Genomic DNA, 26093 nt, shown 5'->3' with positions numbered 1-26093 from the left:
GTTCATCATCAACTGATTATTCCACTTTCTCTTCCATACAATGAATCCAGTCCTTCCTTATCTTTCCAGAAAATAATACCTACATTGATCTCAGTAATATTTCTGTATGATTTGTCTCACCAATAATGCCTGAACTTCATGAGCAGTCAGGCTTAATTCTTGGGCTTTTGAATATGTATTGTTCTCTTCTGAATAGGTCAGTACTAGGAACCCAGTGAATCTTCCATAAATACCTATGTACTTTATTTTGATTTTAAGTTTCCCCAAAATTTCCTTTTATACTTCTGTTTGTAAAACAGGAGGTAAAACGTATGTGATCCTCTTCTGGACTAGATATAATCAGCTAAAACTTTCGTTACACAGATTTTGACACAGACCAATTGCTGGGAACAGTGAACTGCACTATCAACATTCGTTCATGGCCTGTTAATGGTCAGCCTATCTGTTCTGAAGGTCAATAACTGCAGTAGTGATCCACTGTTGGTGGGCTTTTCTTCTTCCTGATCAGAGCAACTAAAATTCTCCCATCAGCACAGAGCCTCATAAAAAAAGGAATCAATGACAAATGGAAAGGAGAGGCAGAGAACAGACACACACACACACACACACACACACGCACGCACGCACTGTTGACGTCACGCACTGAAGTATTGTATGGGTGTGCTCTCTCAGGCTCACCACTCAAAGACAGACAGCCACCCTCTCTGGACTCAATCTTCTGCTCTACAACTTCATGCAGGTAATTTTACTTTCCTGAATTTTCTTCCATCTACTTAGGAAAATGAAAATAATATCTCCATTAGGAAAAATGACCTCATTGACAAAATAAATGCCAATATATTTGCCTAATTATGTATCGTGAGGTCTCACATGTAGCTTGCATTTATGTGTATAATTAAAACTGGTTGATTAATATCCCAGCATGCCCTTTGATCTTCCTGCATAAAAAGGTAAAGCTGAAGAAAGACTTCACATTCCTCTACCCCAAGAAAAATCAAGAAAAAGTTGAGCTATAGAGTATGATATCTTCATTACTATTAAGAAAACCTTAGATGCTTGCTTTTCTGGTTTTATCATTTTCAAACGTTGTGCATATTTTAGTAAGATAAAAGATTTCAATTCAATTTAGATCATGTCTATTTAGCACTTGTCCAGCACTCTCCTGGGAATAATATGTAGCACCAAGAAGACATGTTTCCTGCCATGAAGAGAAAATTGAATTAATAAAATCAGTAGCTTAGTAATTTGCCAGTTTGAAGTATCAATGTATATTTTGAGTATTTTAAACGCAAGAGATATAACTGCTATTTTTCTTTTAGAAGTGCAGAGATATCACTCAGACTCCCTTGCTACTTCCCCTTATTCTGATCTAAATCTTAGAACATCTAAAATGTTCTAAAATGTCACAACTGATTCTGGAACTAGAAGTGTCACTATCTGGATGCTTTCCCTGGTCACGGGTGAGATTTTATTCAGTAACCAGACAGTATAGGGAAGAGCTGAGCTCCATTCCAATTTGTCCAGAGGTGACTGGGTATTTTAAAGGGAGAATGAGGGAGTTGGGAGAGGGAGTAAGGAGGGGCTCAAGTACAGTCAGGGAGGTAAAAAAAAAAAAATCACAAAAGGTAAGTAAGTAAATTGGGTTTATCAGTGAAAGTGATTGGGCCAACTGTGTCTGCTAGCTGGCAGTTACCAAAATTAGGATTTTATCCTCCCCAGAGACAGGGAGGCAGAGGTCCTATACTTCCTAATGATTACATTTTGAAGGAATGGCTTTCAGGTCCTTGAAAAAGACCTTTCTGGTTTGTTGGAGATGGAGATACCTATGAATATACCTCAAAGGAACAGAGGAAGATTTATAATTGTAAAATTTTCTTAGTAAATGCTCTAAGAAAAGGGACTCAGGGACCTATCGTCCAGTGTTGGCTAGAAAAAGTGGTAAGGTCTTTTGAAAGTCTTGAGCTTTATCAGACAGGTACTAAAAAGGATTGTCCCAGGACTGTGGCCTTGGGCTGCCAGAAGTCATGCTAGGGTTAGTGACATCTCTTAGTACAGGGTTTGCAAGGAGTTGTTATGTTGAGAGTTCTTTTTCAGCTCTCTGGCAGCACACACTGGGGCTCTTCGCTGATCTCAGGACTTACCTCATCCAGGAAAAGAGAGACCAGCAAGGCATCATAACCTGCCGCTACCTCCCACCCTTCTTCAGGAATTGCCCTGGGAGAAGCAGTCACAGCAACCCACGCCCGGTGTGGAGGGCTGTCTTCCTGCATCAACACAAGTCCAGCTCTTCCTGGGAAGGCAGGGCCTGGTACCGTTTCAGAGGCTCAAGTGCCCTCAGGATCCCAACAGGAAAATGCAAGTTGGCAATATACCTGATCTCAGAGAGACAGCAGTGAGTGGTCCTGAAGAGAGATCTTAGTTTCCAGCCCAGGAATTGAGCCTGGGTAACCTGGACAAAAACCAGGAACCCTAACCACTAGTCCACCGGGGGCTAGAGGCTAGAAGCCAAGTGGCCCTAGCTCTTTTCCCCATTTGAAAGCAAAAATGTTTCAAGGAAGCAAAAACTATAAAAACAGTTGCAAAGGTTATTATTAGAGACACAACATAACATGTGGGAGAGTACACAGAGAAACATGTTGTTTATTTAAGACAGAGCAAGGCAGAGATACAAACCCAGAGAGGAGTGCAGGCATCCTGAATGAGGAGCACAGAAAAGAGGTGATTTAAACCACTTACACAGGACAGTCCTTCCAGCTCTTTGTTTATCTTTGGCCAATTATCTTGTTTCTTTTTTCACATCTGACTGGTCCTAGGACCCTCTCCAACATGCTTGTGCAACTTTTTGCTAAGATGGATCCCACCACAGAGGCCTGTGAGGGTATGTCCACACATATTATGGGATGGCACCCCCTCCCTTTTTGATCCTCAAGGAGCCTTCCTGCCATGTGGAGACAGAGAAGTTTTCCTTGACCTTAGGAGTGGTCATCTTATCTCTTTACTTCAGCAGTGCTCAGCTTCTGCCACTAGCTTTGTCCTTGGAGTGACTGGGTGATAACAAAGCTTCAGTTTTACTCCACTTGACAAACACCAGCTGTCTCGCCCAGGGGCCCATCTATCTCCTACCTCATAGCCAATTCTGCTCTTGCATCACTTCTGCGTGTTTCCTGGGTTTTGATTTTCCAATCAAGCAGTCTTTTTCTGCAAGCATTTTTCCAGCTCTATTTGACTCTTCCCATAGGAATTACCTACTCAGAGCACGGTACATTACCAACGGCAAATGGAATAAGCCCAAGGGGAAGGTCCCACTGGGGCCATTGCCATCTACTGGGAAAATGTTATCACTAGACCATTATGGCTCCAGGAAAGTGGCACTAAATCAGAGTGTTGGCTGGCATCTAATATCAACCTTTATCCCTTATTTGTGCAATGACTCCTGCTTAAACTAAGCAATCTGTTCCCAGTATATGGCAGATTTTCTAGAGATTGTGCTGTGCATATAACCAAATTAGTTTACTTTGCTGATATCCTTTAAGTTTCTGTTAGACACCTGTAAATGACAAGTCTTTTAATATATGAAAATTTTTCCAGGGAACTTCTAATGAGCCATGAGAAAAAGAGATAAAAGGTGTTAGATTACAAAATTACAAGCATTAGGTAGGAAAGCTGCTATGATTCTGGCAGTGTTAATATTTGCCCAATGCATATACTTACTTGTAACCCTAGATCACCCAATTTTCCTTCACTATGTGTATCATTTTACTCTCCATATGTGTTCTAGCCACTTAAGTCAATTTGAATGTACTTACCAAATTAAAATATAAACTTTCTCTGTTTTGTTTTTGTTTTTGTTTTTGTTTTGCGGTACACGGGCCTCACTGTTGTGGCCTCTCCCGTTGCGGAGCACAGGCTCCGGACGTGCAGGCTCAGCAGCCATGGCTCACAGGCCTAGCCGCTCCGCGGCACATGGGATCTTCCCGGACCGGGGCACGAACCTGTGTCCCCTACATGGGCAGGCGGATTCTCAACCACTGCGCCACCAGGGAAGCCCGAAAACTTTCTCTGTTTAAGCAAGGAAATAAAGAGTCAGAAAAGAAAAAAAGAGAATTCACCCATTCAATGCATTCTATGAAAAGAAATGAAAGGTAGAATCAACCAGAAGAAAAAGTCAGAAGTCACCTCTTAAGGAAACCTAAAGAAGTTAAATGTTTGAGCAGATCAAGTAGCAGACTTATTTATTAGATTCTCTCTTTTATTCTCCTTACTCAGGAGGAAAAATACAATGCAAAATAGAAGGGCATAGTCCAAGTACTTAAACAAAATGGGAAACATATTTCTGGTTGAGCAAAGTGACTTGGCCTCAAGCCAGTAAGAAGCAGACTCTTTAAGCAGAATCTGTGCTAAGAGATAGTTCACCCTCCAGGATAACCCAATTAGCACTGAGCATAAAAAAAAAAAATGTTGACAAGATCAAAATCATCCATTGCTTACATTTAGAGAATTGCATTGAGGCCTTAATTGTCTTCTGAGTTATTCATGGAATTGTATACATTCTTCTTTCTAGAGAGATAAGCCACGTGTACTTTTCTATGTATACTATGCCAGTAATTGAATTTTGCCTTAATTTGAGAGCATTGTAGCTTTAAAGGATCAAGTGCAATTTGTTAGTTTCAAACCCCTTTCTTCAGATGAAATTGTATGTAGATGTATTTTATAGAAAACAGATGAAAGCAGTTCTGCTCTGCCCCATACAGCCTCACCTTCCTCCATAATCTCCCCACAGGCTCCAGGGCACATAGATAGAAAAGGCACTTCACCAGGAGTCATGAGACCTAAATTCTAGCTCAGGTCTGGTCACTGCCCAGCTCAGTAACCTGCACCAGTCATGATCTCTGGGTGCCTCAGTTGCCAAGTGAGTAGAGAAAGGTCACAAATTTCCTTTTAGCCTCTGAAGTTCAATTTCTTAGTTCAGGTTTTTTCGTAATTTCTTAAAGTAGCTGAATAGTTTTTTCATTCTCCTGAAAGTGTGAGAAGCACAAAACATTGTGTGTATATTTCTAATCAAATGCTAATATTTTTAAGTGGCCAACATCTAGTGTAGAAAAAAATGCAAAAATTTTTTTTCAAATAATAGACTTTTATTTAAATTAGCAAAGCTTGTTTTTTAAAAGAAAGTAGTTTAATTCTAAAACTCTGAGATAGTTTTAAAGCATTAAACCAGAAGGTGTAATATTCAAACTGTCAAGAATCTTTCTCAAGGCTCTAAATATTACTTCTGTGGTAAATGAAAGTACTAGTAGATTTTTTTTTTAATTACCTCAGCGAAAAGGAAAAGGAATAACCACACCTGCCTTTCATTCCCCAGGCCTTTGTTCCCACCCTTCCTCATGGCAATTCTAATGTTTTTAGGTAGGGACTTGGGGCAGCTTGTGGTAGCATATGCAGATTTTATTTATACTGTGGCTCATGAGTAAGTGACAGATACAGGAATGAATGGAGCCAATACTGAGATTTTGGAGTTTCAGGTGTCATTTGAGATGTCACTTATCCATTACCCATTCAGGAAACATTAAGTCACTGAGGTTTTTTTGTGCTCGAGGCACAGTTCTAGGTGCACAGACAGATCCATATAAGATGTGGTCCATGCACTTAATGTATATTTAGACCAAAGGCAGACACTGAGATTTAGTATGGGAATATTGAATAATACTAAATTGTACATACAAAATATAGTCACACTTGGATGCATGAAGTACTATGAAAACAAAACCATATTCTAGAAGGGTAAGGAGGAAATTAGTTAGGGCAAAAGGCTATGCATTTAGAATTTTAGATTACTCTTTTTAAAAGCTTGAACATTCACAGCTAAAAGCTCTAGTGACTATTGATGAAATCTAATTGATCCAAGAAGAGTGATCAGATCATGATACAGGTCTAATTACTGTGATGGAGGGGAAGGAAAAAGGATTAGATAGGAAGAATCCAGGACTACAACCCAGTTCTGAGGGTTCCTTAAAGGGAAGCCTTGAGCCAAAGCTGTTAGAAGAGTCCTGTGTCTTGTGGGAATGGACCTGCATCAGTAGCCTGCTGTGCTCAGTCAATGGCTAGAAGCAGTCTGCAATCTCAGGATTGTGTTCTGAGGACAGTAGCTGGAGCTGCCAGTCAGTGTTCCTACCTATAATAGAAGACTTGAGTGGTGCATTTCCGTAGCTGACAAACAGGCCAAATATGTGGGCTATATTGAAAATGAAGGAATGTCATGGGGAAGGGGTCGTTGAACTGTGGATAAATATTTGGATCACTTGTCATGATAAATGACACGTCTCTGTATTATTTTCATGAAAAACTATTAGCAAACCCCAGGTGATGAAGAATCTCTCCAAACGCAGAGAAACTTTCTGTGGAGGCTTCCAGCTTAATTCAAGGGTCCTCCGCAGATACAACCTCCTGAACTGGTGCAGACACTTAGATGATAAAAAAAAACCACACACATAATTGTGTTATCTTCAGGCAAGCATCTAAAATTTTACAGTGCAGCTGTTTAAAGATTTAAACACTTACTTTACATCCAGAATTAGGAGGGTAGTAATACATTTAGCAATAAAAATAATGAACATCACATGTAATCTAGTGATCACCAATCTAAACTTCAACAATGAACATCATTATTATCATGTTTTTTTTTCCCCCAACATTAATTCTTCAATTATGGTAAAAATGTCAACTTTAATTTAATTTATAGAGTCTCTTACGAAATAAAAATAATGAAATACAGCTAAACTGAATGTACCCCAGTCGTATTGAAAGCAAAGTAATCTTTCTGAAGCACTATGGGCTCAATGGCGAGTAACAGGAGTAATACTGGAGCAAAACTGGCTGAATAGCCCAGTGGTCACAGAGCTGAAGACTGTGGGTTGATAATGCTGGGAGCACAGAGTAGAAAGAAGTATAAAATGCTCTAAAGCAGGGCCCCTTAACTGGGGCTTCATAAACACTGTGGTGTAGGGGACAGGACAGCAAACTGGAGGTGGCAGTGCAGTACCCACCTCTGCCACCTGCCTGCTGTGTGATTAGAAAAGCCATTCACTGTCTCTGGTCCTAACTGACCAGTCCTAACTGGTCTTTCGGGTTGTCAGGAAAAGGGAATACCGATATTTGGACTGATTTCTTGTTCAGAGCTTACCTTAATATTAGTGAGGTTGTTTTTTTTTTTTGGTTCTAGAGCAGGGCTTAGGAGCAGCCCTGGAACCAGATGGTGTGGACTTACACCCCAACTCTGCCTCTCTAACCTCTCATTTGTGGAGTGAACAAGATGTTAGCTCTTACATATGGATTGACAATGAAATAAATGTGTTAGTTTTCTATTGCTGTCATAACATAAATAACATAAATATTAACATAAAAAATAACATAAATATAAATAAAACATAACATAAATTTGTGATTAGCACAAATTTAATACAGCTTAAAACAACACTATTTGTTTTCTCATTATTTCTTCTGTAGGTCAGAGGTCCAAGCACAGTACAGCTCTACTGAATCCTCTGCTTAGGGTGTCACAAGTCCAAAGCAAGGTGTTGGCAAGGCTGTTCCTTTCTGGAGGGAAGAATCTACTACCAAACAGATTTAGGATAGTGTCAGAATTCAGTTACTTCCTTTCCACATGTACTTTATATGCTTCCAATCCCCTTGACTTCCTCTTCTGCCTTTTCTCCCTGCTTTTAAGGTTTCACATGATTATACTGGGACAACCTAAATAATCAGGACCACCTACCTAGCAACAGATTAGTAACCTTTGCCAAAAATTCTTCTTGGTTTTTATTTGTTTCAGTTTGGTGCCTGTTTTTGTATTTTCTAAAGGACAGAGTTTGTTCTCTATTGCACATTTCTTTTCTCTCTATCTAAATGATATACATGAGAAACAATACCATTTTCACCTTTTCTTCTTCAGTTCTGTTTTCTTCTCTATGCTTTTACGCATAAGTGCTACATGCCAAGGCCCTGTGGATCTAGCCCTCTCTCTCATGCCTCCTGGGGAGACAGACATGTAAATAAGTAAATCAAGGCCATCTTCTAAGGCTAGGGCAGAGACACCTACAGAGTGTGGAAGGAGCACAGAGGAGGATGTCCAGCTGTTGTTAGACAGTGGGGCAGTTGGATACATAGCATTAGGTTAGTGCTATCAGGAAAGTGAAGGAGGAAGGCATCCCAGATGGCATGGGAAGCATACAGGCATACTGTTCTCAAGGTTCATCCAGATTGTTGCAATTGGCAGGATTTCCTTCTTTTTAACTTTGAGTAATATCCCATTGTATGTATATACCACATTTTCTTTATCTGTTATCTGTTGATGGACATTTAGACTGTTTCCATATCTTGACTATTGTGAATAATGCTGCAATGAACACAGGGTGCAGATACCTTTTCAAGATCCTGGTTTAAATTCTTTGGGTATGTACCCAGAGGTAGGATTACTGGATCATGTGGTAGTTCTATTTTTAATTTTTTAAAGGAAATTCTATATCTATGTTGTTCCTTTGTTTCTCCTTTCTTTCCTTCTTTTGGAATCTATGCATTTTTAGTAGTCTATTTTTACTTACCCATTCATTTTTGACTATATGCTTTTGTTATCTGGAGGGAGGGAGTTTCACAAGAAAGTACAATATATAAACTTAAGTTTTCACAGTCTACTTTTACAATTCAAGTTGAATGAAGAAAACTTCCTCTCATATAGGAATCTTTACCCTTACTTTTTTATACTGTAGTTATAATATCTACATACATTGAAAACCTCATCAGACAATGTTATAATTATGTTTCAGCTGCAAGCATATTTCAAAGACTTTAAGAAGATAAAGATAGGTTATTATATTTACTTACAAATTGACCACTTATATTGCTCTTCCATTATTCCTGGTTTTCCAAATTTCTTCCTAATGTCACCTTATTTTCCTCTGAAGAACTTAGTGTAGCATTTCCTTTAGATCCTGTCCTATAGCAACAAATTCTCTTAGTTATCATTATTTGAGAATATCTATTTCAGTCTCATTCATGAAGGTGATTTTTGCTGAATATAAAATTCCATATTGATAATTCTTCTTTTTCTGAATCTTACAAAAGCTGTTCTACATCCTTTGGCCTGCATGCTTTTGATAAGAAATTTGCAGTTATTCAAATTGTTATTCTCCTATATGAAATGTGTCATTTTTCTATGGCAGATTTCCAGATTATATTTTTCTTTAATTTTTAACAATTTTATCATTATGTATCTAGAAATAGATGTTTTCATCGTTCATCCTGTTTAGGATTTGCTAAGTTTCTTAAATCTGGAAGTTTATCTCTTTCACCAAATTTAGGAAGTTTTCAACCAATGTTTATTCAAATGTTTACTCTGTGCTATGCTCTTTCTGTTCTTCTCTGAGACTATGATGACATGAATCTTAGACCTCTTAGTGCTCTCATATAGGTTGCTGAAATCTTTTCATTCTTTTTTCAATATTTTCTCTCTGTTAAGATTTGATTATTTCTATTGATAGATATATCTTCAAGTTTACTGACTCATTCCTCTGTTATTTCAATTATCTATGGAGCCCATCCAGTGAATTCTTATTCCAGTATTATTTTTGGTTCTGAAATTCCCAATGTATTCTTCTTTTCATCTTCTATTTCCTGGCTTAGAACTTCTATCTTTCTAGTAATTTCAAGAATGTTTACCCTTACTTCTTAGAACATGGTTTTAATATCGGATTTAACATCTTTGCCTAATAATTTGAACATCTGTGTTGACTCAGAGTTGGTGTCTTTGGTTGCCTCTTAAGAGTTAAGATTTTTCTATCTTTGTTTGTAAAGTAATTTCAGATTGTGATCCTGGATATTTTGAATATTGTTATGAGACTCTGTTATTGTTCATATCCTAAAGATTATTTATTTTGTTACCCAAATTGTTCCAGCTTTGGTCATCAAAACTCTTTCACTTGGATCGTCTGACCTTTTGACATACTCCCACCATTGTGAGATTTTTTTCGTTTGTTTGTTTTTGAACACTGCCCTCCTTTCTGTCACTATAAGATGCTCCAGTACCTTCTTTTATATTTCCTTCTCCAGCCCTAGAATAAGGCATTCTCCAAGGAGCCCTGTTCCTTTCATTGGAGTTTGGTATTAAAAATAAAATCTGGGTGGTAGATGGACACCTTACTACTTTGCTACTGGAGTGTCATTGCTTCTAGCTCCTCTCAGTTGATAGATCAACAAAATATGTGTATATACTAATCTATGTATATACATATATCTATATCTAATTATCCATCTGTATATTAAGCTAAACATGAGTTCATACTGATGTCTCCAACTGTAATCTACTGTCACATGGATTGTTCCAACCTTCTCCTCTTACTTATGTGTAATCTCCCTCTCCAACAATGAAAAATCTGGCTCCCACCAACTGCCATCCATCTATTTATGGTTCAGTTTCAGTATACATATTTTGTGTGTTCAGAATTGTTAAGATATGTCCCAGTGGAAAACAACTTCATGAGCTAGAGTTGCTGATATATAGTTCCTTTTACATTTAGGTATTTCCAATGTTACTGAGGTCAGGATGTCCCCCTCAACCCCACTCTGCTGAGGTTGTTTGGTACATTTGTAACAGTTATATTCTTATGTCACATTCTTTATTCTTTCCTAGGTTCCCTGACCTGCTAAAGGATTTTTTAAAAATTTAATACCATAAGGTTCATTCTTTGTGATATAAAGTTCTATGGGTTTATGATAAATGCATATGATCATGTATCCACTAATATAATATCATACAGAATACTTTTACTGCCCTAAAAATTCCCCTGTGCTTCATCTATTCAAACCTCTCCTCCCACTCCTAATCCCTGGCAACCACTTATCTGCCATCTCTTTTGTTTTTTCCACAATGTCATATAAATAATCATGCAGTATACAGCCTTTCAGATTGGCTTCCTTCACTTAGCAATACAAATCTGAGATTTATTCATGTCTTTGCATGGATTGATAGGTCACTCCTTTTTATCACCAAAGAGCATTCCATTGTATGATTGTATAATGGTTTAGCAATCTGTTCACATATTGAAGGACTTCTTGGCTCCTTCTAGCTTGTAGCCACTATAAATAAAGTGGCTGTAAATATTAGTGTTCTGGCTTTTGTGTGGACATAATTTTTCAACTCATTTGGTTAACTACTTAGAGCATGATTGCTAGATCATGTGCTAAGACTACATTTGTCTTGCTAAGAAATCACCAATCTGTTTTCCAAACTGTACCATTTTGTACCAGCAATTAAAGAGAGTTCTTGTTGTCCCATGTCTTTGCCAGTTATTGATATTCTCACTTAAAAAAATTATTTTAGCCATTCTACTAGGTAGGTAATGGTATCTCCGTGTTACTTTATTTATATTTCCTTGAGACAAATGACGTTGAACAATATTCCTCTTGCTTATTGGCAACATCTTTAGTGATATTATAGCTGAGTTTTAAGAGCTCTCTGTATATTTTGGATACAAGTCTTTTATCCAACAAACATTTTGCAAATATTTTCTCTCAGTCTATGGCTTGTCTTTTCATTTTCTTAACAGTGCCTTTCACAAAGCAGAGGTTATTATTATTATTTTTTTTAGTTTTAGTAAAGTCCAACTTATCAGCTTTTTCTTTCATGGATCATGTTTTTGGTGTTGTATCTAAAAATTCATCCCCTATCCCAAGGTTACCTAGATTTTCTGTTATATTTTCTTCTTATTGTTTTTTTTTGTTTTACATTTAGGTCTATGATACATTTTTTTTTTTTTTTTTTTTTTTTTTTTTGGTGGTACGCGGGCCTCTCACTGTTGTGGCCTCTCCCGTTGCGGAGCGCAGGCTCCGGACGCGCAGGCTCAGCGGCCATGGCTCACGGGCCCAGCCGCTCCACGGCATGTGGGATCTTCCCGGACCGGGGTACGAACCCGCGTCCCCTGCATCAGCAGGCGGATTCTCAACCACTGCGCCTATGATACATTTTGATTTAATTTTTGTGAAAGACCATTTACTTTTCAGAGACCTCAGATAGCTGCTTCACTCCTTCTGTCCAGGATTTATAGTTGCGTTTGGTGGTAGAGATAGGATAGAATTTGTTTCTCCATATTTCTCAGAAATATTTATGAGCATTTAATATTTTACTTCAGAAGTTTCTTCTTTTCTTCTTGCTTTATTTAAAGTTTTCAATTTTCCTCTATTCTCTCAGCCAGTTTCTATGTTAGAATAATAAAGTGTATGATCAGTATATCAAGAAAACGGTGACTTCCATTTACTCTTAAGTTCCTGAGTCTTGCAGAGATTATCACAGACCAGATTCCATCCATCTCTTTGGATCCAAATTACTATTTTTTTGAGGATCAATAAGCAAACTACAAACTCACAAGAATAAGAAGATACTATTTCTGGTACTATAGGGATTTAAAATTCCTCTACTTCCCTTTCAGGCAAAGCACCTAGCAGTTGTCAGTTCTAGAAATCCATACTTTTAGATTCTGATTTTAGCTGTGCTCCCTGCCTGACTCCCTAACACTAAAGTGACTCCGAGGAATTTGAAAATGTCTGCTATTTTAAAACATAAAAAAACCTAGGCATTCAAAAGGAAATTTAAAAATACGTTTTACTACTCACATATTAAGGCAAGACTGCTTTTTCCTGGCCCTGACTTCTTAAGCTGCTCTAATATGTACAAGGAGAAACATCATGACCAAGAAGCCAATCTGTCCAGAAAAAATCCAAACCATAAAACTATATAAAAGACTCACCTCTTATTTTAGAACATATGGAATTTTGCTTTTCAGAATGGCTGAATTCTACTGTGTGAAAAATTCATATTTATTGTGTAGCCTCAATAACTCAGAATATTGTATCAATTGCTCAGCTCTTGACTGACCTTAGCCTTTTCCAATTATCTGCAATGATATCACCACTCTGACCTAAGCTAGCCACTGCATATCTGCTACCTCCTAATCTATGGAAGTCATGGTTCAAAGGGATGATAGAAGATTCTAACCAATAGTAATTTGGGTTTTTAGCCACATGACCCTAGGGGTCATCAGCCAGCATCAAATTCTCCAATGTCCATGTCCTATTTGCCATATTGTTTTCCTCCCAATGCTGCAGATCCTATAAATGGTTTTTATTTTTAATTTAAGATATAATTGACATATAACATTGTATTAGTTTTAGGTGTACAACATAATGACTTGATGTATATATATATATCACAAAATGATTACCACAATAAGTTTAATTAATATCCATCATCACACATAGTTACATTTATTTTCTTATGGTGATAACCAAATGTCTTTTTAAAAAAATTATTTTATATTGGAGTATACGTTGACTAACAATGTTGTGCTAGTTTCATGTGTACAGCAAAGTGATTCAGTCGTACATATACATGTACCTATTCTTTTTCAAATTCTTTTCCCATTTAGGTTATTACAGAATCCAAATGTCTTTTTAAAGCATGTATTCCTTCATCCTTCACTTTTTTTTCCTAATAGTTGATAATATGCTGAGGTACAGACATGATTTGTCTAATTTGAAATTGGCTCTTTCTCCTCTGTAGCACACATTTACATAGAGGTATATCTGTACTTCCCCAAATCCAACATCCATATATCCAAAGAAGGCAACAACTAAGCTTACTTAAAACTTGCACAACTGATATGAGGAAGGTGGGGAGGATATCTCTAACTGTGCTGCAGTCACTAAAATCTTTGTCCTAAGGTAAAACAGGCCAAGATGTCACTGGGTGTTAATAACTATTGATAAGGAAATGCAGTAATTTGAAGAGCAGTATTAATCATCAAAGATAAGTCAGGAGGACAGAAATGAAGACCCTCAGATAGTAGTGAGGAATATCTGGCTATTCTCAGGCCTTAGGCGGCTCTTCTTTCATTCATGTATTCATTTATTCATTCATGTCTTCACCAAATACTATTTAAGCTCCTACCATTTTTTAGGAAAAGTGCTGGGCAAGAGGATAAAGTGGTGAGCACAATAGACATACTTTGTGTTCCCATAGGTTACACTGGAACAATTTCAAGTGTTATGTGCTTAGTGTTATAACATGGTATGTACAGAATATCATAGAAGAACCAACAAGGACTTCAGATTGAATCTGGTGGGTTCTGAAGTAATCAGGCTGGAAGATTGGGAAGACACATGGGGGACACCTGGATGTCTCACTGCACATGGGAAACTTAGGCTGTGACCAGAATGAGTAGGTCAAGAAAAACCAAAGCAAACCTTCATTCCTAGTTGCTTTGAGTGAATATCACCCACCTCCAGAAAGTTGCCTCTGCTTCCACTGTCTCCCCCAAAAGGAGAAGAATACACAGCACAAATGGTCACTTTCTACTCAATCCCTTCCATTAGCCTTGAATTATTCTTTCCTTGTTTTCTCTGTGAATTAATTAATTCCTCCAGGATTCACTGCAATCTTGAGAGCAGTCCTTTTGCATTTCTGTGCTTATGAGCACTTAACATTGATGAAAGTCAGTACAGTCTGGTCTTGTGACTGATTTTTGTTTCATTGGAAAACAAAAAGTCCTCCAATATCTCATAAATTCAGATCACTGGGTCTCAGAGAGTCTCTTAAGGTTGGAGTGTTTGCTACCAAATGTAAAATAGTTAGCTAGTGGGAAGCATCTGCATAGCACAGGGAGATCAGCTCAGTGCTGTGTGACCACCTAGAGGGGTGGGATAGGGAGGGTGGGAGGGAGACACAAGAGGGAGGGCATATGGGGATGTATGTATGCATATGGCTGATTCACTTTGTTGTGCAACAGAGGCTAGCGCAGTATTGTGAAGCAGTTATACGGCAATAAATATCTATTAAAAAAAAGTTGGAGAGTTTGGAATACATCTTCAGAGGAACAACTCAGGCTTAACCTTTTTCTTTGAAATTATTTGATTTCTCAGGTATAGTGTTAGGCATATAATCCTATTTTATTATCTAGGCCTAATGGAAACATTTTTTTCCATAATGGAAATGTTTAGGATTTCATATATGCACAATGTGGATGTTAAGCTCCAACTGTGCCAATCAGAAATTCCATGGTTAAATGATAACAGAGCCAAATCCACAGCACTGGTGCATCACGCACACGAGAAAGGGCTGTCTCCCTGCCCCTCATTAACAGCCTGCCATGTACTTCTCCAGTCTTTTTGCCAAGTTGTTGGGTAGCTTTGATAAACAGGACATGTTAGTCACCAGCGTAGACTAAAATGCCGAGGCCTTTCCTTTCTTATTTATTGAAGCTGTTTTAAGTTAGGGAATAACAAGAAATTAGAAAATTGACCAAATTGCTACTTACAAAATGTATTTCATGTCAGAAAAAGTGCTCCTGCACAATCAGTTTTTAGGTTAAATTTGAACATGACTGTGATTTTTTTTTTAACAATCATAAACCCCTGCTGGCAAAAGACTTGACTCTATCGGTGACAGCATATGCTACTAAAATACTGTTTTTTGTTTTTCTTTTCTCCCGTTGCGGAGCACAGGCTCCAGACGCGCAGGCTCAGCGGCCATGGCTCACGGGCCCAGCCGCTGCGCATCATGTGGGATCTTCCCAGACCGGGGCACGGACCCGTGTGCCCTGCATGGGCAGACGGACTGTCAACCACTGCGCCACCAGGGAAGCCAGTAAAATACTGTTTTGTCTTAGCATTTCATGGTGTATCATAAACCCAACAATTATGATTTTTTAAAAGCTTGTTCCCAGAGTGAGCTCCAGACCCACAGCAGGAAGCATATTGTCTAGAAAGAATACAAAGTAATTGGGATTTTATCTAATACAGCAGTGAATATATTCATGAAAACTCTGCACAAGTGCTACAGAATTAGTCTCATAACCTGACATGAAGAGCAAATAAAAATCTATACACACTGTTAAATGGGGGAAAAGGCAATGATTTCTTTTGAGGACATGGAAGATTCTCAGAGGTGTTGGTGCTAAGGCTTGCTGCAACTTTCACGGTGCTAAGACCACTTTATGTGGCATGGCAGGGAAGACGCCAGGCTGACCCTGAGCTTGGACCCATTTCTGCCAACATTGGTGTGACCTTGGACAACCTTATACCAATTCATATTTTTTTCCCTCAATAGTAGCACTAATTCTTGCCCTGATCATTATAGATTTGCTAATGATCTGGCTTCTAAGCCCTGATAACTGTGAGTATAAAGGAGGAGGAGGAGAAGGAGAAAGAAGATAAAATAAATAGAGCGTGTAAAAGGATTTTAGCAAAACCCTTAATAACTTCCTAAGATGCTTAGAATAAAACAAGACTTCATTAACCATGGCTGGCAAGGTAGTGCCCGTGATCTTGCCCCTGGCTCCCTCTCCACTTTGATCTCCGGACAGTCTCTCCCTGATCATTTGTGTAAACCACCTGGGTCTCTTGCTGTTTCTCTAAAATGACAGCACCAGGAAGTTTCCACTTTCTGTTCTCTTGACCTGGAACCCTCTTCCTCCAGCTATTCCTTTCTATCAGGGTCAACCCACAACTGAAATAAAATTATATGGCCTTTAATAATTCATCTTTCAAGTTTATAATAAATGCACAAGCCCGCTAATAAAAAATGAGGGGAAGATAAGAATAAATAACTTAGACAAAGATAAATAAAAAGCATTAAACAAGCAAATGAAATAGTGTTTATCCTCACTAAATAGATCGACTTATGAAACAACATTTTATAGCTAAAATTAGCTCCTAAATCAATGACTTAAATGTTGTAGCGAAACTGGAATATTCAAGTCCTGCTGGTGGCATTTTAAATTATAAATGCTTTGGGGCAGGAAAATCAATTGGCCATATGTATGTCAGGGACTATAAAATGCTTACAAATTTTTCACACAGAAAATTCACTTTTAGAAATGATTCCTAAAGAATGTCAACCTCTATGCATTGTCTGTAGTATTGAAAATTTAGCAATTCAAGTACAATAAAATGATTAAATATATGGTAGTTGAACAACAAAATCATACTCTGTGTAGCCTTAAAATGTCAATTACTAGGAATATGTAGAAACTAGAAAGTATTTATGCTAAGTTGCTGAGAAAGAAAAAAATAAAACTTATTTGTACGTGGTCAAACACCAAAAGGCGATTTATAGGAGTAAAATTAGGATTGTTGCTGTTCTTTTTCAAATTTGTATTTAGTGCTTGGTTCTATCACCTTTGCAATCTCAAATGAGGAAACACAGCGATCCCATGTCCATTATTCAGTTCTCTCGCTAATTTCTGACTTTGCCAAAGATATTAACTCTGTCTTAAACATTAGTAAATAATTTGTGGCATTATCTGCAGACCCTAACACTTAGCACAGCGTCTGGACTATACTGACAGCTGAAAGTCTGCCTCTCGAACCGAGTAGAGATGGACGTGACCAATAGCTGAGAAAACTGAGATCCTCTCATCTACTCCTTACCTCTAACTGTGTTAAATTGCCATCAAGTTGACTAAAAAGAAACCGTACTGAACCTGACAGCATGGGAAGAAATGCAAGAATATAGAATTTCTGAGGCTTTGACCAGTGAAATAGTTGCTAATTTTCTAATGATGTTTGCCCTCAAGAAGTGTTCATTTAATTTGGTCCTTCATCATAGTATGGTAAGTGAGGGTTCCCCTTTTTGACGTCTATGACTAAATTCTATTTTGGATCGTTAAATGATGATGAGAAGGGGGAGGCAAATTGGAACATATTCAACAAATGTAAAAAACAAAACAAAACAATGCATGAACGTTTTCTTGAGAAAAGATTGAGATAACCGAATGTATTTTATCCTGATGATATGTGGAAGGAAAGAGCTCCCCAGACAGAGGTGATGCTCCTGCAAGTCAGTGAGACATTGAAGAACAAGGTATTTGGGGACCCTGCATGGGAGGACAGCGGAGAAGAACCCAAGAGGTAGACGGGACAGCTGGCGAAGGGCTTCCCAGGCTGTGCTAAGAAACAAAATTTTATCGTGAAAAGATAAGGAGACTTTGAAAGACTTCTACAAAGAAAATACTATTATTTTTGTGTGTTTTCCCCAAAAGAGAAAGAAAAAATGCCATGGGCTACATCCATGAAGCTCCTTCTACAGATATATAGGAGGTATCTGAATTATAAAATATGGCATAAAACTTCAACTGCATGAAGCAGAAAAAGCAATAAAATATTGTAAAATATTGGCTTTGGTAACTTGTGATGTTATGACAGCCTTCTTATTTCTCGGCGCCCTAAAGCCACACTGAGCGGTGAATACTTGCACCCCTCAGATAGGTTGTCTTCTTGTTGCTCATGCAAAGAAATGTATCTAATGATTTTTTCCTTCTGTTTCAGAATAGCATCGTTTGTTCCACAAGAATTATATCAATTGCAACTTGTTTTGATACATATCTGACACTACTGTTGGAGATGTCTTCCAAGTCCCTTGAGTATATTCTGAGTCCTCTTAAATGCAGTTCAAAATAGGACTGATGTAAGAGCACAGACCGGGACTTGAGAATCTGCCTCTAACTAGCTGTTCAACCTAATGTTTGCCAAACCGAAATCAAGACAAGTCATCTAACAGTGGGCCATGGTTTTCTAAGTGGGTTGTTGGAAAATTGGGGTCATGTGGCCACAGTCCATTATATTTGTGGGTGATGTGCTGAGGAGGTAGACCAAATGTCCTCTGAGTGGGGTGCAAATAAAAATACAGGTCCTTCAGTTAAATATACTTTTCAGTGTATCTCAGATCTTGTGTGGGAAATGCGTATATGAAAACAAAATTGGTTGTCTATCTGAAATTCGACTTTAACCTGGCACCCTGCATTTTATCTGTTAGCTTTGCAAGCTCTGAGGACTCAAAGAACACCTCAATCACGATAAGCTAATGGTCAGAGCACTCATAGGGCTGACTGGTGACCCAGCTTCAAGTGAAGTCAAACTTTAAGGCAAAGGGCAGCTACTGCCTCACTGATAATCAGTTAATACTCAGGCATTATCTCCTGACCCCTTCCGCTAGGAGAAATTAGAGGACAAGCCCTAATCTGGGTCCTCGGTTCTGGGCTCTCCATGGTCTCCAGGTGAGGAGACCTGGGTTGTCTGTAGGAATCCCAAACCTCCAGGCACCTGTCCTGCTCAGAACATAAGCACAGTCACCATGACACTTTTTAATCCTGACTGCTAAATCCATCTGGACAATCTCTAAATCATGTAGCTTCATCTAGAGCTTGACAGTTTTGTACCTTGGCTTTCAGGTTCTAGTCTAACTTCTTTCCTTTCCCTCTCTCTTTTCTCCCTCTCCTTCTTTCTCTCTTTCTCCCTGTCCCTTTCTCAGTCTTGACCCAGGACTGTCCACCTCTGACCTGCCCTGACATGTGATCTAAATCATCAGATTCTCCAGTCCTATCTAGAATCCAGGGGTACATCACTGGCTGCAGTGTGTGTGTGTGTGTGGGGGGGGGGCTTCTAACCCTCCTGCCAAGCAATGTCCATGCCTGTACTCTGGACAATGCTGGTCCCCATTACTGCTAACAGTATGAGGGACACTTTGGGCAATCTCCTTACGTCCCTGCTTGGACTCCAGAGATGAACGTAACTCCTCTATGTGCTGACTATCAAGGAGAAAAACAGGAGGGTCAAACATCTAAAACATGGAATCAGGAAAGGTGTAGAGAAGTGAGGGTGGGAATCTAGTTCTGAATATAATTCATAGGATGAGAAATTAAACCTTTAAAAAAATCAGCCAGCCAAGTTTAGGCATTCTGGCAGCTTCAAACTGCATCTTATCTTCGGAGCTTTAGATGGAAATGTGAAAGCCTAAGTCTTTCCTTTATATTCATGCATATAAAACCTTCACAATCCCACTAGAAAACAAAACAATTTCACAAAGTAATTTGGACACTTAAAGAAAGAATTATAAACATCAGGGTTTGAAAAGTTGGAAAATATAAGTCCTATGAAATAAGCAGAACTTCTAATTTGTGCAAGGGACCCTGTTGGCAGAACATAAGCAACTGGCAAGGACTCAGGGAAGTCAAATTTTCAGTCCTCCAGAATCTACGTCAGTGTCTAGACCAAGGTCAAGGGGATTTTAGGCCATAGGACACCATGTACATCATGGCCGTGGCTCTCTGTTTCTGACACAGCTCATATCCTATTTCAACGCTATAACTGATAAGGTTTTATTTGGGGGCAGTCAGATATCATTTTTAAACACAAGACTGTCTTCTATTTATAGGACATCAGGTAGTTCTAGTTAGGAGATCACACTTCTAAAATTAAAATGTGATTTAATGGGAAAGTAAATTTAAGTGATTGATATGCAGAGTTTTAGGAATGGGTTTTATGCCATATATGGTCTCTTGACCCCACTCTCATCCTTTGGCTTTCTCCCCATATTGCAATATCCCTCTCCATCTTTTTCACTCACCTCACTCCTAACCAACCTTTGGAGAAACCACAAGTCCCTATCGATAGTGACTGTGGCTTAGTCAATTAAAAAAAATCTGCTCTCCAAACTTTTATTAGCTCTGAGTTCTAGGAAAGGAGGTTTTTCAAAACATTGAGCACTGTCCCAATGTTCTTTCTACATTCACCAATTTAATCAATAACTGTGTTGTTGGTGTATGTGCCTTAGTGTTCCACCCACAGTAAGGATACCTTTGTAAGCCCTCAGAGCTTTAGTTAGCACAGAGCCATCCATACAACAGTGAGTTCAATTGCTATCTGCTTGCCATTCATTACATGGCCCTTCACTTTTTACAAATAATACAAAGATAAATAAGTCCAGTTTCTAAACTAGAATACGTTCTGATTTACAAAATACTTAAAGAAATAAAACACGTATAGATTAAAAAAAAAAAAACATAACAGGAATGAGAAAAGAGATGCAAGAACTTGGTGTCTGAAAACAGCCATTCTTCCCCAGCAGAAGAGATGATGGCATTCCAGGCATGGGGTCTGGGCAGAGACAAGACAAGACATTATTAAAAGGGGCCAGAAGGCCAGCCACAGGTGACTGTCACAAGAGGAGAGCAACTTCTGTCAGCCTAATAGTCACACTCACCTCTACAAGAACATTTTTTCTGTTCTGCTTCTAGGACCAGGGATAGCTCCTGGCCACAGCAGAGACCTAGTCAGGATGCCTTGAATTGAATGTTCTGTAATATTAACAGCTGGTGCCAAAGTGGTTTCACACAGATTACCTCACTGAAAGAAGCCAGAGCAGGTATATTTGTGCCCATTCTACATGTGAAGAGACAGAAACTTGAAGAGGCTCAGCAATCTGGCTTGGAAGTGGCAGAGGCAAGGCCAGAGGCCAGGACCCATGTCCTCTGATGTGTGGACAGCAGGATGAGTCCCAAACTTTGGTGAACCACGAATCATGTGCAATTCTTTCTTACAGAAAATAAAAGCCAATATCCATTATCTTATCCAGGACTCACTGAGACAGGGTCTCTGAGTGGGAGCCCTGACATCTGATATTTTCAGATCCACAGATAATTTAGATGTGCACCAAAGCTGAGGACTGTGAACCAGTTGGAAAGACAGCCAGATGGTGGAGGCCTCAGTCTCTGATTGTGCTTCTTGTCAGTACATGAGAATCACCTGGAGCCCTCGCCCAGACACCGTCGTTCAGTGGCTCTGGGAAGTCTGTGGTTTTAAATCTCTATCATTTTTTCATTTCGTTATCCTGCAAAATACACTTTGATCAACACAGCTCTAAGCTCTGATGAGTTTTATGCTTTCTACACTAGGTGATATGAAAAAATTTTTAAGGGGCCAAAAATAGTTTATGTACAGTGTCCTCATTATGTACATTCTTAAACGTTGTCCAAACACCTCACAATCCCTAACTGCATTTTACTCCTTAGTTCTTACTGTCTAAGGGATCGTACCATAATCCAGGTGTGGACACTTTTCAATTCAGGCTAGATCTAATAAAAATGTGAAAACAAAACTCTTCCAACACTCTCCAAAAATAATCTTTACTTCCTTCTGGTAAACATTTTATGATTTATTTCAATATTTTGTTTTAACTGCATGCTTTAATAATCTTAGTAAAGCAGAGTGTCAGAAGACAACTTAGAAGAGAACATGCACATTTTTATTTTATTTTTTCCCTTTTTACAAGTATCTGTCATTTGTTATCAAAGTAATGTATTTGCATTAACTTTTTTCTTTAAGAGCACACACAAACATGTAGCATACAGAGAAACGTTTCGTGTTCCATTGCCTTATTCTGTTTCAAGTGTGTTTTCTAAGATCCCGGCGGAAATCAGTAGAAAAACTTCAGAAAAACCCTTGCGTGCTTGAGTGTGAACAGACGCCCCACACTCCTCCAGGAAAGCCTGCTCCCTCTTCTTGGTGAATTGCTGTGAATACCATGCACATTCAGGTGACATAAAGTATATTCACTGAGTATGTGATTAGTCAGGTACAAGTCTGCAGCCTGGCCACATGCAGACAGGACAGGAATGACACCATTCACAATGAAAGATATCAGACTAACGAAGCTGTCTTCAAGTAGCTGTGGGTCTGCATCAGGCTATGAGGAGTTGCTTTGAAATTTTAATTTCATGCAGTATGAGGATGTGATGGAGGGTGTTCATCCCCAAACAAGGATTTTCAGCAGCAATTAAAGTTCCTGCCAGTAGTAGCAGCACAGCCAGTAAATCCAAACCAACCTTTCCACTGCCACTGTTTCCCGTGGAACCCTTAGTAAATGGAATGGAGTGAGAAGAGCTTTCTCAATGGCAGTAGTTGGAAATCTATTCCCCATCCCATTCTTAAGGAGATGGTTCATTGAAGAGAAAAGAAAATGTTAAATTATTTTAGGAAGAGTGCTGCTTTTCTGCCTGAATAAAAGTTGCCACGGGGCTGCCCTGGTGGCACAGTGGTTGAGAGTCCGCCTGCCGATGCAGGGGACGCGGGTTCGTGCCCCGGTCCAGGAAGATCCCACATGCCGCGGAGCGGCTGGGCCCGTGAGCCATGGCCGCCGAGCCTGCGCGTCCCGAGCCTGTGCTCCGCAACGGGAGAGGCCACAGCAGTGAGAGGCCCGCGTACCGGAAAAAAAAAAAAAAAAAAAAAGTTGCCATGATGCCCAGTTTCTTAGCACCCTCTCCAAATGTTATCCCCTTACCACTGATTTGCGTTCTCACGTGGGATTTTACTCCAGGTTAGAAACCCCAGATTTATTCAGTTTTGATTTAAAATACATCTTCTCAATGTGAAAACAAGCTTCCCAAAGAGAGAACAGCTGATTGACTGAACCCTTTCTAGAAACTCTAACCTTAAAATGACTTAAAATCTCTGATTATGGCTAAGCCCAGTTCCTGGGAGTCAAGCTTAACTTAGCTTCCTAACTGTTCAAATGAAATGGGGAGAAAATATTTTTTAGAAGGGCATACAAGTCATGGTCCCTGTGAAGACTATTGCAAAGCTTCTCAGTGAGAAAAGCTTATTAGGAAAGGAACTAAGAGGTGGGGTGAGGAGGGTGGAAGGACAGCCACTTACCCTCTAGGATGTGGTTTAGCACAGACTTTGGGTTAGGACAGTTGATAGCAGAGTTGAATGTAGGAGGAAGAGGGTATAAAGAATTGAAACCCTACATCTCCCACCCAGACTGGTGGCTTCTTGATTCAGATTCTGTAACTTTCTGCTTCTTCCTTGATGACACCCCAAATGCTTCCTCTGGCCCCAGAAGCACAGAGCCTATTTTATTCCACTGTTCATGCATTACAAGGAGAAAAGCAAGGAGACCTTGTTCTGCAAATCATTTCTGTCACCTTATTTTGTCCCATTCTAAAGTAATAAATTCACAACAGCAATGGAACAAGACCTCAACTGGGCAGGAAATAAAAAAGAATGGAGATGAGATTCACAAAAGTTAATGAAAGTCACTCCAAGTGACTGTGCTGAAAGAGCACGGGCTTTAGAATCACATGAACTGGAACATCAATCTGGCTGGACTCCTTACTAGTTGTATAATATGACCAAATGTCTTAAATCCTTTGAGTTTCCATTTCTTCAACTGTAAAATAATGACAATACCACCTACAGCATGATGTAGTTGCTATAATTACTGTGCATGCAGCCCCCAGCTAATGCTGGGAATTACAAGGTGCTCTGTAAGCGTGATTGTCCTCTTCCCCCAATTCAGATGAAAAATATTGCAGCAAAGAATAAAATATGTGCATAACTGCAATATATAACACATGCATGTGGAACACAATGCTGTGTCAGGCAGACGTTCTCTAGGATTCTACATGTGTCTAAACTGTCAATGGCATTTGGTAGCTGCCCACATATCTGTAAACACAGGCTTAGGATATTATGGTTTCTATAGTCTCATTTTCAGGAAAGTAATTTGTTTGCTCCATACTATCAATATATTTCTTTCTCTCTCTTTTTCAAATAGATTTTTTTTAGAGTAGTTTTGGGTTCACAGCAAAATTGAGAAGAAGGTGTAGAGGTTTCCCACACACATTCACAGCCTCCCCCATTACTAACATTACCCCAACCAGAGTGGTGCATCTGTCACAGTCAATGGACTTACACTGGCATGTGATAATTACCCACAGTCCATAGTTTACGTTAGGGTTCACTCTTGTACATTCTATGAGTTTGGACAAAAGTATAATGACACATACCCACCATTATAGTATCATCCTGAGTAGTTTCACTGTCCTACAAATCCTCTGTGATCCTCCTATTCATTCTTTCCCTCCTCCATAACCCCTGGAAATCACTGATCTTTCTATTCTCTCCATAGTTTTGCCTTTTCCAGAATGTCATAGAGTTCAAATCATACAGTATGTAGCCTTTTCAGATTGGTTTTCTTAGGTAGTAATATGCATTTAAGGTTCCTTCTTGCCTTTTCATGGCTTGACAGTTCATTTATTTTTAGTGAATAATATTCCATTATCAGGATGTACCACAGTTTATCCCTTTACCTACTAAAAAACACCTTAGTTGCTTTCAAGTTTGGGCAATTGTGAGTAAATCTGCAATAAACATTTGTGTGCAGGTTTTTGTGTGGGCATGCTTTCAACTCCTTTTGGTAAATATCAAGAAGCATGATTGCTGGAGCATATGGTAAGGGTATGTTTAGTCTTGTAAGAGAGAGACAAACTGTCTTTCAAAGTGGCTATACCATTTTGCATTCCCATCAGCAATATATGAGAATTCCCGTTGCTCTACATTCTCGTCAGCATTTCGTGTTCTCAGTGTTCTGGACTTGGGCCATTCTAATGGATGTGTGGTGGTAACTCATTATTTGAATTTGCATTTCCCTGATGACATATGTTGTGGAGCACCTTTCCATATGCTTCTTTTCCAACTTTATATCTTCTTTAGTAAGGTATCTTACTAAATGGGTCTTGGCCCATTTTTTAAATCAAGTTGTTTGTTTTCTTATTGTTGACTTTTAAGGCTTCTTTGTATATTTTGGTTAGCATTCCTTTATCATGTGTCTTTTGCAAGTATTTTCTCCCATTCTGTGGCTTGCATTTTTAGTCTCTTTTATTTCTTCTTATATAATATCATCACAGTTTTGTTCATTATGTAAATTGAACATAATTTCAAGATATGCCTTAAGTAATCAAGATATGTTAACTTGTAGTGCTAACTAATGTGACACAACATTAGTTCTGTATATCTAGTGTGTATGCACGTGTGTACATCTGTATGTATATGTCTCTGTGCTCAGGCAACGTGCTGACATTGGGAAAACAGTTCTAAAGCAGATGAGTCCCTGACCTTGAGGACACTAACAGTCTACTTCTGAAGAAGTAGGGAGGCTGCCTCAGTTCTGAGCTACGTGATTAGCTTAGCTGTGTTTCCTATGCCCCTCACAGAAGCAAACACATTAAACACTAGTGAAATTTAAATGATTTGGGAGCATTAAATTAAGTTCCAATTTCACAGTTTGTGTGTGTGTTAGGGGCTGGGCAGTTTACCACACTTCCAACAAGTAATGCTCTGACACTAGCTGCGTGTCCTACAATTCAACTCAATTCTGACACCATGGACCCATCGACCCAGAGATAACATCAAATTCTACAAGGACTCATTCC

The sequence above is a fragment of the Kogia breviceps genome, chromosome 8 (genome assembly GCF_026419965.1).
Source record: "Kogia breviceps isolate mKogBre1 chromosome 8, mKogBre1 haplotype 1, whole genome shotgun sequence".
Taxonomy (NCBI): domain Eukaryota; kingdom Metazoa; phylum Chordata; class Mammalia; order Artiodactyla; family Physeteridae; genus Kogia; species Kogia breviceps.
Note: the sequence above shows the minus strand (reverse complement) of the source record.